The sequence below is a fragment of the Ornithodoros turicata genome, chromosome 1, assembly GCF_037126465.1.
Source record: "Ornithodoros turicata isolate Travis chromosome 1, ASM3712646v1, whole genome shotgun sequence".
Taxonomy (NCBI): domain Eukaryota; kingdom Metazoa; phylum Arthropoda; class Arachnida; order Ixodida; family Argasidae; genus Ornithodoros; species Ornithodoros turicata.
Window position 1 is genome coordinate 30,633,618 of NC_088201.1, and position 14,579 is coordinate 30,648,196.

General features: G+C 46.9%; 1 protein-coding gene across 1 annotated transcript in view; it reads right to left on the bottom strand.

The window, feature by feature from the left end:
- Window positions 1-14,579, bottom strand: part of LOC135377855 (uncharacterized) — a 250,025-nt gene that overhangs the window by 65,731 nt on the left and 169,715 nt on the right. The window contains exon 5 of the mRNA XM_064610568.1: window positions 6,979-7,092. The gene's annotated coding sequence lies outside the window, so the exon portion shown is untranslated. The remainder of the gene's footprint in view (window positions 1-6,978; window positions 7,093-14,579) is intronic.

Below are 14,579 nucleotides of genomic sequence, written 5' to 3' on the forward strand. Positions count from 1 at the left end.
GTGTCACCACGAGCTCTTGCGCGAGCCTTTACCAAAGCGGCTTTGGAGCGCGCAAACTTTCAATATAACGATAACGATCGCTAGGCGAAAGTTCAAGATTGGGGACCTACTGGAGCCTGCCTTCGGATGGTTACGCGCCAAGATCCGCTCTAGTGTTTTTTCGGCAGTTCAAGATCGATGCGTGGTAGCCCATTGACGAATCAAAGATGGATGGAGGCCGAGGATATAGCGCGACACATGGTACCCCAATGTGTATATACATATAGTATGTCGCAGCGCATTGAATCTAGCATCTGCGGGGTCCTTTATTTGCCACGAATCGGTGTTCCAGGAATGTATGCGGTCAATCACCAGGAATAATAATAATTCGGGGCTTTACGTCGCGAGACAACGGTGATCATGAGCGACGCCACAGTGGTCGGGTCTGTGGTTTATTTTTGCACACCTGAGGGTTCTTTAACGTGCGCCGAAATGTCGACACACAGCACACCACATTTAACGTCCCTCGAGCAACTTATACCCTTCCACCAAGTTGCCACCGTCCTCGGCTGGGTTTTAACCCCCGATCTTGGGATCAGCAGGCGACCACGCTACCGACAGAGCCACCGAGGTCGGCGGCACCAGGAACCGACGATGGCTGACTCTATACAGTGTGTGTCCACAGGTATGTAGATGAAAATCAGGCAGAGATTTGGAAGTGAATGGAAGATACACCGTCTTCAAGCGGGAGATGTCCATGCCCCGCTCTGTGAGGTATACGAATTGAACCACTTTGTCGATGATGTTCTGCAGACTATTGTTTGGAACGCGGGCCATTGCTCGCCAGACGATCAAACGCATGTTTCGTCCCGGAACAAGCTGATGTGTATGCCACGAGGAACGATGCCAGGTAAGACGGCAAAACGATGTTGAAGAGTTGTCTGTTGTCATTGTCTGTAGTGTTTTGTAATTTTTCAACTGCCATTTGTATGATATATGTGTAGTATATTTGATGTGTTATTTGTGAATCATTGTCAAATTTGTAATATATTGACCCCGGTCCTGTAATATCCCTATAGGTAAGAGCTGACAGTATAAAAAAAATAAAAAAGAGTGTTGGACTCACTACACAAACCTGGGGAACACCTGCAGCGGGGTCTGTGCCTGTTGCTGGCAGCGCCACTTGTCCGCATATGAACAGTCCTATCCATTAAGCAGTCCGCGATCCATTTTAGTATGGGGACGCTAATTCCCTTCTGATACAGTGCGTTCGTTACGTGTATGGGGCCTACGCCTACGGTATCGTATGCCCTTATTAGAGAGTTTTCGGGAACCGGTTGAGCACACCCGGTACGATGATTTGGGAGAGACGCGAGCGACGCGCATGCGCTTTACCTCGTGGGAATTATCCTTCCCGCGCGGCGATCTTCCTGACCGCTTCGAGGTCACGATCGGTTCGCTTCCGATCGTTCTCTTTCGGGGACCCTCCGAACGAGCTGAAACTTGGCCGCCGCCGCCACGATGGATCCCATTTACTTAGCAGCAGCAAAGTATTCCGTGGATGGCGTGATGGTTCCTCACAAAGTTTTGTTCCTCAGAAACTTCGCGGTGTGTTTATAGTTCTGGTTCATCATTTAGTAATGACTAAAGGTTAGAAACTCGACGTAGAAAATGTCGGAAAAGACCACTGCCGCCATTTAGAATGCCGTTCCATGTGGGGATGCTTTGATGACTTAGAACTGTTCAAACGTTCCATTACGTAGCTTGTGCAATATCGTGTTGGTCGAATATGCGTGTGGGAGTACGCTTATTATTGTTCAGTGAAAAAATATTTACAGTGCATCAGAAAAATGTTTTTCTTCTATTGTTAACGAGAGATGGCGCCACACGTATCGCGGCGGTTTTTCCCCTTCGCTTCCCGAAAACTCTTTTTGGCGAGCCTCCGGTCGGTTCCTTGCCACTGTACCACGCACCGACCGATAGATCGACCGTATGCGCCGCACCAGTTCCCGAAAACTCCCTATTGTCTAGAAAAACTGCCACGGTGAGGAAACCGATACCTTTCGCTCTTCTGTTTGCGACACCAGGTCCATAATGCAGTCCACGGTATTTCTAGGTCTTCTAAACCCTGCCATTGCTTGAGAGCCTTGAGAGAGAAGACGTCTTGCCTCAAGAATCCACTGCAATCAGTTTCGGACTACACGTTCGACTATTTTGCACAAGTAGCTGGAAAGGCTTTTGGTCGGAATGAGTAAATTGACCTAGGGGATTGAGTATACAGTGATAACTACTGACACTTTACATGACGACGCGACTACCCTGTTGGTCCAGGATCCACTTACAAGTGCTAAGAGGATGGTGGCGGCTTTGGGGGCTAAGTTCTGAATAGTTCTGAATGATATACCGTTTGCGCCTGCTGCTGATTCGTCTTCGGCTAGTGTCTGCAGATCTGTCGCATTGGTGGAGTTCTCAACCCACTGTCTGTATGTTTCCATGGAATACGCTTCGGATGGTTTCGAAAGCACCACACAGAAGATGGCCCCCAGACTGCTTTCTTGTGCTCCGTGGTGTAATGCCAGCGCTCAGAAATGGCTCTGTTGAGTGACCGGTGACCTGCGGCTTTTTATGACCCTCTATATGTGCTCACTAGGGTGACAATGGTGCGGAGAATGGCTGCCAATTACGGAGGCCAGGAAGGCTCTGGCGGTGACGAATGATGCTCCGAACACTGCGCACTTCTGTATCAGCGTGCAACCCTGACCTTCTGTATCGTCGTTCTGCCATGTGACAGCCTTCGAATGGCTGGAAGTCTTCAGTATTCAACACCACTGACGAGCTCTGGGTAGCACCGGGAAGTTGTTCCGCTACATTGCCATTAGACTTGTCATGATATTTTGTATCCTGCTGCAGCTGGAAATTGGCCTCAGTGGAACGCACCGTTGTTGGCGTATGACCAGTGAGTATTGGGATGTGATCACTACCCGCGGGCTCGACGTTCGTCATCCAGTACAAATTGTGACGTCCAAGAGTGACGACTAGCAAAATGTGATGAGTCTTATTTAACTTTCCTGCAGTAGTTACACTAGAAACCATTGTCGTTTGAGTGCTTCGCCGGAAGAAATAGCGCGACGCGAGCAAGCTGGTGGAAAAAATCGTCTAAAAATCAGACAGTGCCAATTTCATCAATGCTTCCTTTAAGTGTTCTATTGTCGAACCTCTGTCATTCGCCCTAATACGTCTCCTTTGTCTAGTTTCGCTTCATTTTTTTTTCTTCAAAAACTCGGGAAAATGCTCAGTTCCTTCAACTTTGTATGAACCCAAAAGTGGCCAAATTAGTGACAAAACCAAAGTGACATCGTACGTGAACAATGCTTTTGCTGAAATTGGCTTCAGTGTCATCATCATGCGACGAGTTTCAGTGCGCTTGAAATCCTATCTCTGTTTTCTTTGATCGTGCCCTCTGAACGAAGAACTAGCCAATCATACAACAGTCGAACGAGGTTTGCGTGAAGGAACCCGCTTCAATGGAGGCCTTCTGTTCCTGAGGCGGACCCGAAAAATCAATTTGGGCTGCTCATTGAATTAGCCAAGAGATGGAAAGACACAAGGAAAAGGCGGGTTCCGAACAAGACATCCACGGAATACGGACCTTAAGCAGCGCCATTTTGCCGCTGGTGAAGAGGCACAAAGTGCTATTTGAAGACGTCATACCAGTAAAGATCGCGAACCGGTTTACTTAAAACCTCTCTCGCGAATATTCGGATTTTTCAAATACCGAAGCGAATAATTGTATATTCGAGTCGAATGTGGAATTCGATATTCGAATTACGAATCGAAGCGGTGTCTCTTCCAAACCGGATATATTCGAATAGTTCCAAAACGCCGAAAGTATAAAACGATGTGAGTGCTGCTTCATACGAGGATCCGTCTGCATATATTATGTTCATATGCATGCTTCCTATCTGTACCTGTATATGATTTGTACATACAAGGGTGTCCGTGCTAACGGTGGTTAGAATTTTCTTATACGTTCTAGTTAAGTAGGCCACCTTATGATCGCATTAGCAACATCCTGCACTCTTAAAACAAAGCTTCACCACATAGCACGCTGTGTGACAATTAACATTTCTGCATAAGTGTCACAAAAAAGCGTACGCCTCCCGTTTTGAACAAATCAGGGGAGAGAACGATGTCATTCGGGATTATGGTTGGCTATGGAGCGTGCTATGTGGTGAAGTTCATTTTTTGAGGTACCCGGGATCGAATCCCGGTACCGGCTGTGCTGTCTGGGATTTTTCCTGGGTTTTCCTCAGACGCTTTCAGACATATGTCGCTACAGTTCCCTTAGAAGTCGGTCCAGGACGCACATTCCCCCAAAGCGTTAGTCGTGACGTTGCCCACGTTTGTGAGGCCGACAACGGCGAGCTCTTTCATTAGCACCATCACCATCCTCATCGTCTCATTTTGAAGAGTGTCGAGCATTGTCCTAATTAATTTTCATTATTTTTTTAATTTCGAAAGATAGAAGTTCGGCACTTTTTTTCGGATACGGGCGAGTAGACGTATCGCCATCCGATACATCTATCCATTGTTACATCATCTGAAGAATTGTAGCACTCAATCAGACGCCAACGCAGAGGTACGCATAACGTTCTGCTCTACACTCTTAAAGATGAACTTCACCACATAGCACGCTCCTAGCCAACCATCATCCCGACTGACGACTTTCTCGTCCCTGATTTGTTGAAAACGGGAGGCGGGGCCTATTTTGTAGCCATAATGCCGTACGTCACGGTTGCATAATAGGCTTCGCCTCCCGTTATCAACAAATCAGGAGCGAGAACGTAGTCATTGGGGACGATGGTTGGCTAGCAGCGTACTATATGTGGTGAAGATACGGATCTATCAGATTCATCTATACAAAAGGTGTCACAGCCAACAAGTTAAAATCGCCGTTTGGAGCCGACACAGTCGGCGGGCTAGCTTGGTAGAGTTCACAGCTCCTTTAAACGTGTAGCAGCAATGCTAGTTCTACGCTTTGGTTTCTACACTAAGCCGTGCCTCCACAACGCTGAACGGTGCCTACTTCCCGATTTGATCGTTTTGCCATATTAAGCCTACGTACTAAATATGAATGCCAAGGATAGATTGGGTGCCCTGAATAGACCCGATTTGTGTTACGGTGGTCGGTATCATCTGTGCAAAATTATCACATCTTCAAGGGCAGTATTTTAGCTATTCTTCCGAACTTACACTTATTCTGCAGATCCTCGGTCAGATCCTCGAACTTGGAGGTCTAAACGATAGCAGCCGGTTATTCTAAAATGGATTTCCATTTTGCAAATGTATATTGAACACATGCTTCAAGAACAGAAAGAAAATTAGCAATTAGTTTGAAGTATTCTAAGATACCTATATACTTCACACGAATCACGCAGTGCTGGTAGAAAAAAATTACAGGACGGTTATACGACTCGTGTAACGCGTCAGCTGTGCGTGTGGTGAAACGAGGCCGGATGAAAGTGCGTAGACAAATTTATTTAAGCGTGATGTGTATTGATTTGTGGTCGCTGAAATGGTTGGCGATGTGAGTGGTGTCCTGAACGAGGGGGCTGTTCTGGAACACTAAGTTTATGCATGAGCCATGTCTAGTTGTGGGTTGGCGGATGCCGGTGCACAGCGTAAGGTCCAGTTGTTCGGACATATCACTTAGGAAAGTGGTGTTCTTGGTCAGTGAAACGTCCACGTTGAAGTCCCCGACGACCAGAAGCTTGTGCGTGCGGTAAGGCGCGAGTATACATACACGGTAAAGCGCCGCGCAATATTTCCCACGCCATCGGCAAACTTTCCTGACGTACTTTGGTTATTATCTCATTTTCCATCGATAGCGGTTGTAAACTGGCGAGATTCTCCTCCTTTCTCCCAGCGCTGAGCGCATATGCGATAAGAGTTTTGTGCGGACATGCGAATGCCGACGACGCCGACGCGATCTCGGGAAAGTCTCCACTATACAGCTGATGCTGTAAAACGGATGACATTCCTCCAACAAGCAGAAACTCGAAAAAGTTCTTCAGGGATGCCTGCAGTTGGGCTTAATTATGTTCATTGTGTTTGTGAAAGAAACGCTGAAATTTCTCATGTCATGTTGCGTTGGATTGTGGTCGTTGTACTATCGACGGAGCATGATGTTTTGCTGATCACCCTCTGGGTTTTCAATGCTGCTGTAAAGCGGAAGTGTCGCTGCATGCTTTTTAAGCCGAAAGGTTCTCCCTGGCTTTGCTTTCATCAGCCCGATGTTTTGTTGGAGAAGCTCTGTTGGCAAGCAAGGGTGGCAGAGCTACTCCCTCCGGGCATACATTCTTTGCAGGCAGAAGAACTCCAATTGTGGTTTTGAGACCCCTCAAGTAAACTTTCTGAATTACCGTATTTTCCGGTGTATAACGCGCGCGTTATACAATAAAAAAGTGCTCTGAAGAGGTACTGCGCGTTATACACGGAAATATTTTCCTGCAGAGTTCCTCTTCAGGTCAGTGACGTACAAATTCTAGCCACTTCCAGGGTGTGCTGTGGCTTTCTCCCATATCTCTTAGGGTCAGTGGACAGATCCGGCGAAAGGACACTGGACTTCATAAACGGTCAATAATCTTGAATTCATTTCAGAAGAATGGCGTGATTGAGAAGGGACGCGAAACGGAAAGCAGAGAGGACACTGAAGTATACTATGACAGCGACGCTGTTGCATCGGAGTTTAACGGATTTGACTAAATGTGTTTCAAATATAGCATATGCATACGTATATTATACACCGCTTTGGTTTATTGTGTATACTGGTGGCAGTACAGAAGCTTGTAGCACCATTGCGGTGCGCGTTGTACATCGAACATTTTTCAAATTCGGCTCGTTTTTAGGGGTGCGCGTTATACACGAGTGCGCGTTATACACCGGAAAATACGGTAATTTTGCAACAGTGCGCGCAAGGAGGAAAAAAAGGGTATTTACCTTATCTGGAGATGACCACTGTAGCTATGCGACACCTGTTTGCTGCTGATCTGGGCGGGTGACATCCTTCAGGGGCATCAACGATGCTTTACTTCCAGCGAGGACATATCGTCCCTGCCTGCCAAAAAGACAGCTATCGTACAGTACACTTGAAGCATCGGACCTAAATAAATTGTTTTCAGATTCGTAAATCACTTTGCAATGGCACACATTTATGGCCTACGACGAACCTTCAATGGATTGTAGAAATAATATAATATAATTTCCCGTCCACTGTCTCTAGAATGTGTTATGAGTCTGGAGTAACCGCATGAATGTGTTGAGGGAAATCTCGGAAAAACACTTGCATGAAATCACGTTGAGTAATTGTTCACGGGTTCAAGCAATAATTAGAAAAGGTTTTAGCATAGATCAGGCATCAGGTGCTTCTAATCCCGAAAGCTCCGTTCAAGCGGGCCAGATTTCCCGACCAAATCAGATTAATTTTTCGTACGAAAGTAGGTCAACCAAGAACCAGAAGTGTATTCCCCTTTTCCCGTCATCAGTCTCCGGTACTTGGTGAAGTGAGTTCGTGCCTGGAACAAACCATGGCCTATATAGAGTTCCGGGTTTTCGGGGTTTATTTTGGCATATTCGGAGGGTGTTTTTCGGAGTTTTTCCAATTATTCGTTTTTTTTTTCTTGGCAGCTCAGTTAATATCCGAAATTCGAAGAAAAGGTGCCGTCTGTGAAACGACATACTCACTAAGAGAATAAGAAGCTGCCTTGCAAGAAGCTGCATTACTGTTACTATGTGGCAGAACTTGCAGACAACGTCACCTGTATCACAGTCACTTGACGACGTCAACATATGAAGATCCGGATATTCCTCGACGCCTTGGCATAGTCGCAAGGCAGCTGTCTTTTCTAGCTACCTTTTCAAGAACACAATTTGTGTCATTTGTGCTCCCTTGTCCACTTCGAGGAGGACGGGAAGCATGATTCACAGAAAAGGGAAAACCCTGGGTGCTGGACGTTTACCAAGTAGACCTGGGCCCAAGTGATCTCAAAATGCCCTCACGTCGAGTAGTCACTAAATAGGTATACCTGAAGAAGCGAAAGCTTGTACCAGTGGTACTACACTCGAAGAAAAAAGGGAGAATTTTCTACCCATCTCGGTAGAGCTATATTGCAGCCACATTTCTACCTTTTGGGTATAACTGCAGAGTAGAAACTGTCGTTCTACCAGCTTGGGTAAGAAATTCTGCCCTTTTGTTCTTAGAGCAAACGTGAGAGAGAGAGGAGCAAGGGAAAAAGACGCTTATACCCGCGGAGGAGAAGGCGCGCGTTGATTGGCTGAAACACGACAGGAAATGCACTAGATTACGTGTATTTCCATATTCACGGTGAATCCAACCCAGGACGGCATTCATGTTAGCCAAGGGGTGAGACTGTTCCCAACGGCAAATATCCTATTTGTCACGGGCTCTTAGAGCTGATCGCTTTCTTTTGGAACCACCAAGTGTTCCCATCTTCTGGATATGATTGAAACTGACAGCCGCTTGGCCGTCACTCACAGGTCACCCGGGAAGTAAAAGTTTTCCACTCACAAAACAGGTGAGTCATCTCTGGTAATTCTTGAGGCTGTGGGACACTGCACGGCTGCTTGACCTTCATTCTTGGTTCATCTTTCTTGACGTGATCCCAGTCTTCCCCGTGCGTCAACAACCCCGCTCATAAAGCGCCAACCGCATGAGACGTTTTGCGAGCGGCAGGGCGTCGCGCTTTTCTCAGCTACAAACGACGCTGGCAAAAAATGCTGTGAGCTCACCGCATGCAGCGTTTCTACAACGACGGATGGACGGCGTCTCATGCGAACGTTTCCGTAATTTTTCCGTAAACGTTTCACACAAGAATTGTGTTCTTAACATCGGCAACAAACTTGTGTTCTTCTGCCGAACATCGTGGCCGAACAGAAGTCTGAGCGATTCCGCGTGCCGCCATCTATGAGGGCTCCCGAAAACGGCGCGACCGGTGAACCTATCCCGAGGTTAATCCCTGATTGGCCACTTGCGCGCGTCGTCCCCGCCTCTTCCGTCGCCCAACCCTGAATTATCTATTCGCCTCGGACTTCGAGGAAAGCGTGCGCGCCTATTGTTCCACGACGCCGTTGCCTGACGCTCGCCAAACGCCGCGGCAGGACGCTCGATAAACGCTGGAGAAACGCCTCATGCGGTTAACGCTTAAATCGAGGTCAGAACACACGTGTTTTTGCAGTTCGTTCCCTGAAAATCCGTTCACAGTCCGGATATCGAGGGTTCATCAACCGAGAGAGAAATACATGGAAAAAGTTTGGTCCCTTGTGACGCCGTTCATCAACCGAGGGAATTCGTAAATCGAGGGAATTCGTAAATCGAGGAATCATAAAACGAGGGTTGACTATATGAAAGTTTTCTTCCAGGTGCTTCACACTTTGTACTATATTTCATTTCACCATTTGTCTTCTGGATTGCGTCTTCTCTTTTATATCTGCTCTATTTTCAATGGCTCCAATGCCTCAATGCTCAATCAGGCTCAATGACTCCAATACCTCTAGGCAAGAATGAAGTTCATCCGCATTACACGGATGCGTCACGCATTCTGAAGTGAAAGACAGTGGGCTTGAGTAAAGAGAGCCGCCCTTTACTTATTGCGAGGGCTGCTAGCCCCTCTTTTTAATTCTGCACTAGCGCCGCGAAGCAACTGTGGCTATGAGTGGCGTATACAGACGTGGACAGATGGAAAGAGGCCAGCAGGAAGGAGTGGGGGACAGGGGGTTAGTATGCGTCCTTGGCCGACTTCAAGTGGAACTGTGCCGACATTCGTCTGGAAAGTCTTCGGAAAACCCAGGGAAAACCTCAGACAGCACAGCCGGTGCCAGGATTCGAACTCGTGTCACCTCCCAGTCTCGGCGTGGAAAGCGATAATCCTAACCACTATGCCACGGGAGCTGGTGCTTAGCCTTGATACGCGCCCATCTCGACACAAAAGAACACGAACCCCGTCAACCAGTCATAAGGGCATGGCGTTTCTCGCTAAGCTCTAGGTTGCTGGAACCTCCAAAAGCGTATCTCTCGGATAAATCCCAATTGTTTTACATTTTACCGTCGTGTGTTTTTCGGATACTTTCGGACAAATCCGAAAACCCGGAACCCTACACTCTTAGAAATGAACTTCACCACATAGCACGCTCCTAGCCAACCATCACCCCGAATGGCAACGTTCTCGCCCTAGATTTGTTGAAAACGGGAGGAGGAGCCTATTTTGTGCCATTATGCACGGCACAAAATAGGCTCCTCCTCCCGTTTTCAACAAATCTAGGGCGAGAACGTTGCCATTCGGGGTGATGGTTGGCTAGGAGCGTGCTATGTGGCGAAGTTCGTTTTTAAGAGTGTACGGCTACAACGTACGACTGAAAGAGCCTCACCGGTCTAAAAAAAATATATTTCTCAGTACGCAAGATATAAGTGCCGGCAGTGAACCTCGCGTTTCCACTACTTTTTGAAAGGGGAAAAAAATAAATAAAACTACAGAGGTTCATAGTTTCGGTTTCTCCGGGAGTATAACGTTGTTATGCGCGCTAGCATTCGTCTCTCAGCAACGGCATCTTCCCGCAACGTGTCTCAAGGCTGATGCTAGGTTCGCACTATTGAGTTTGAACGCTTGCGTAGGCATATATGTGCGACACAGGCACTCCGCTATAGGGTGTTCACATACATGCGGTCATCGCAAGGCTCAGCCAATGAGAGCCTTGCGCTCCAAGCGACTTCAAGGCGCATGCACGGAACGCGACCTTATGATTGGTTCTCCGCTTGCTAGTTGGTGCGTGCGTCGGAAAAAGATGAACTCCTTGCGTTTTGCTGCGGAAGGTCCCGCACGCGTCTTTTGCCACGGTAACCAACGCTCGCCCGCACACAATGAAAGCAGCAGTGTGAGACTCCACATCCTATATTGGAGTTAGGACGGCAAGCAGCTGTACAGAGGAGAGGCAAACACAGTGTAACGGAGAGGAACAACGTTGGTAAACGGGAGACAGACTGCGCTCATTTTTACGTCATCCTTCTCAAAACTAGAAATTAATTTTCATGTTCCTTCTGCGTCCCATACAGAAACATGCTGGGATACAACGTGAAACGCGAAGATTGCATCGGGAATACTGTGAGGAAGACGCAGTGGGAAGGACCGCGTCATCATCGTAGCGGCCGCATTCATTCGAATTAGGTGCCTAGTAAATCCCTCTTCTTCGTACTGGTCCACCCTGCACTCACCATCATACCTGCGGTCGCGCTTCAGGATCCCCTTTTTATTATCTGGAACCTATACTATATAGTAATGACTCGCAAAGCTAGGCATTTGAAGTGCAGAACATGTGTTCACACTAATACGCACACAGCCATGGGCGTTCCCAGGATTTTTTCCAAGGGGAGGGGCAAGAGTGCAAGCCCCCACCCCCTACCACATCTTTTTCTGGAGGCGGACGTTGCGCACTGTGTGGGTGTTCAGAGGTTCCTGTTATGACATCTGAGAATGATCATTAGACCTATGACTAAAGAGTGCATTATTTTCACAAGCGACTTTGGAGTTCCAAGGGGGGGCGCCCCCCCCCCCTGGCACCCCTCTAGGTACGGCCCTGCACACAGCCCTTTCAACTTACGGCGAAGGGGACGGTTATAATGGCAGGATAATTAAGGCGGATGGCCAGAGTTTGCCATGCATATGAGCCGTTACCCAGTGTGAAAAGTCGCCGGAAGGACCACTTAGAGGCCCAGATAAGTCGGTTTCCCCGTATAGAGTGCTGTTCGCTCGGAGCTTGGTTTCAGTTTCGGCGGATTTGTATGGCAAAAATCGTTCGATAGATCACTCCAAGTACATGCCCGTTTCAGGATTTTTTAAAAAATGGGCTTGCTAATTTGAGGTAATTGGTGTTTAGGTATCGGTTGCATCTCGAAGAAACAGCCATGCATGCACAGGCAAACAGGCGCGCTCCTTTTTGCTAAACGGGGCATCTCCTTTTGCGGAGCGTGGCGCTCCTACTCATCAGTTCTCCACCCTCCTCTCCGATTGGACCCACTTGCACCTTAATTAATCTTTTTGAAGCTGCAGAGAGCCGGCTCGGAAGACGGCTCTACCTGAAAAGAACATTCAGTGACACCCAGAGGCAACGCTTTTGCAACGCTCTCTTGGCTTAAAAATCCGTTTAGCAGAGGCTCCGGAGCGAGAGGGAAAGAGTGGACGGAGCGAGCTCTGCAGAGCCGCTACTTAACGCGCCCATACTCTCCTGCACAAAATGTCCGCTCCGCCGTTTAACCCAGCTGCAACACCGGATGGATGGATGGATATATATATTTAAAAAATTGAGACGTAGGTCGTGCAACACCGGTATCTGTACTGGTTTCATAGCTTTTTGTTTTTGCAAAAGGTCTGTAGCGAATAAAGCCAAAAAACGTGTGTACACTAATGTGGACATCATTACTACAAGCAGCTGATAGTGAATTGAACGGAACCCACAAAGGCCGAGGCAACGAAATGTGGCAATGGGTGCGCGTGCCAGGCCAGGACGCACACGACCTTATTCGAGGACAATGCAAAGCAATAACCTGCGTATAAATATAATAAATGCGGCGCTCGAAACCTGTCCAAAGAGACCCGTTAAAAGTTTCAAGCAACAAGCACTCGCGAGTGATAAAGCTGATAGAGCTAAGGCGAAGGCACCACGTTCGTAACGCTGACTTCCCCCCGCCATAAAACAGTGGACGCTACCTTCGTTGTCATGACAACCAAACCGACTGTCCTCCCTCTAGTCCGCATGAACGGAGCTTCTGCAATGCAACGTTGTGGTGCTAGAAACCTCGGGAAAACGTTATAATGTTCCACTGGACATAGTGCGGCACAGGCGGTTCATCTCCATCGTTTCCATTCCGCTCACATTTAGGACGCCAGTAGACGCGGCGACCTTTCCTGCTCTCAGTCTTTCGCCTGAAACCAGTTGCTCCTGATAATATTAGAGCAGGTAATACGAGGCAATCCCGACGAACAGCGTTCAATATTGAGCCTTTCATCAGGGCACCCTCTTTTTTTTTCGGTTGGGAGGTTCTCTGCCTCCAGTGAGCTGTAGTCGTTGAGGTGTAAGCAAAAACTTGTGCCAGGTGATCCGCGCATAAATTGCGTTAGTACTAAAGTGCGTGATTCTCCTTCGTAAGGGGCTATTAAACCCTTTACGAAAATATTAAGAAAAAAATGTGTCTGTGCTTTGGGCATACCTATTAAAACACTTCTTCTTTTTTTTTTTTTACGTAGAATACGTTTTTCGATCCCCACACGGTAGTGCGACAGCATCAAAATGAAGTATTTTAATTTTTCTTTTTGGTAACTGTTACACTTGTGACTGCATGGTTTATGGTACCCTTCCAACTTGTTACGTTTCGATACACTCTGCCCACTCACCGGCATTGGTGCGAAGATTTCTTACGGGATGTTCGACCACGAGCACTCGTCCGGATAAATATGTAAAACGCGCCTTCATTATCGATGAGTATATAAAATTGTGTTAGCCTAAGTTAGGCGTCGGGCGTTCTATTAAACTGTATCGGCGCGGTAACGCTGTAGACGACTCAGTCGTGTAACAGGTGTTACTTGCGTCGATTTCTGACGCTCGTATAGTGAGTGCTTCAATTGAGATATTCTAATATTTTAGATGAACATAATTTGAATAAATGAACATCATTTGAACCAATGTGATTGTGATTACGTATTTTAAATACACTGCTTTTAGCAGAGTGGCGTAGCAAGGAATTGTTTTCAGAAGGGGGTGGGACATCCATCTGATCATGTCAACATGACCTGTCAGCATACACAACGTGGTGATCACTAGGTGATCACTACACTGTTAGAAAAAAAGGTATAAAGAAGGTATAATAATGGGCTATTGTACCATTTTTATACCTTCTGTTGCAGATATATACCTTTCGAGGGTATTGAAAAGGGACAAAGTGCCGATTTATACCTCCAATCGTGCACAAGGGTATAAAAGAGGTATGAAGCAGGGATAACGAAACATATTTATACCTCATTATCACGTGTTTATACCTTGTGTGTAACATATACAACCGAGGCTATACTTCCTAAGGTATAACTGCAGGCTGTTTATACCTTCATCGTTTTTATACCTTTACTTGCACCACGTGTTGAATCACATAATTTTCTTTTGTTGAAGCGGTGTCATTTAAGATAAACAGTAATTTGTTTAAGAAACACAGACTTCGTTAGAGTTGCATCTACAATCTATAGGTTGAGTTGAGACTGCGTCATATATGTACCTGAAATAATTAAATCTTGCCGTTCTCACCCGTATGGTTGTCCGCCAGGCGAAGGATGCTCTACAGTTTGCCAAGTCGCCAGCCGTATATCAGTATTTGTTGTCCTTTAGATGTCGATATCTGGATTTGATCGATCAAAACTGCCAAACACGCGGAACGGGCATTCCTCTTTGAACCTTTCTTTCTTATATTATATTTTTTTTTTTTTTTTTTTTATATGAGGAACTCGTGTGGCGTACTCGAGCGTTGCTCTCAAATAGTTTGCATG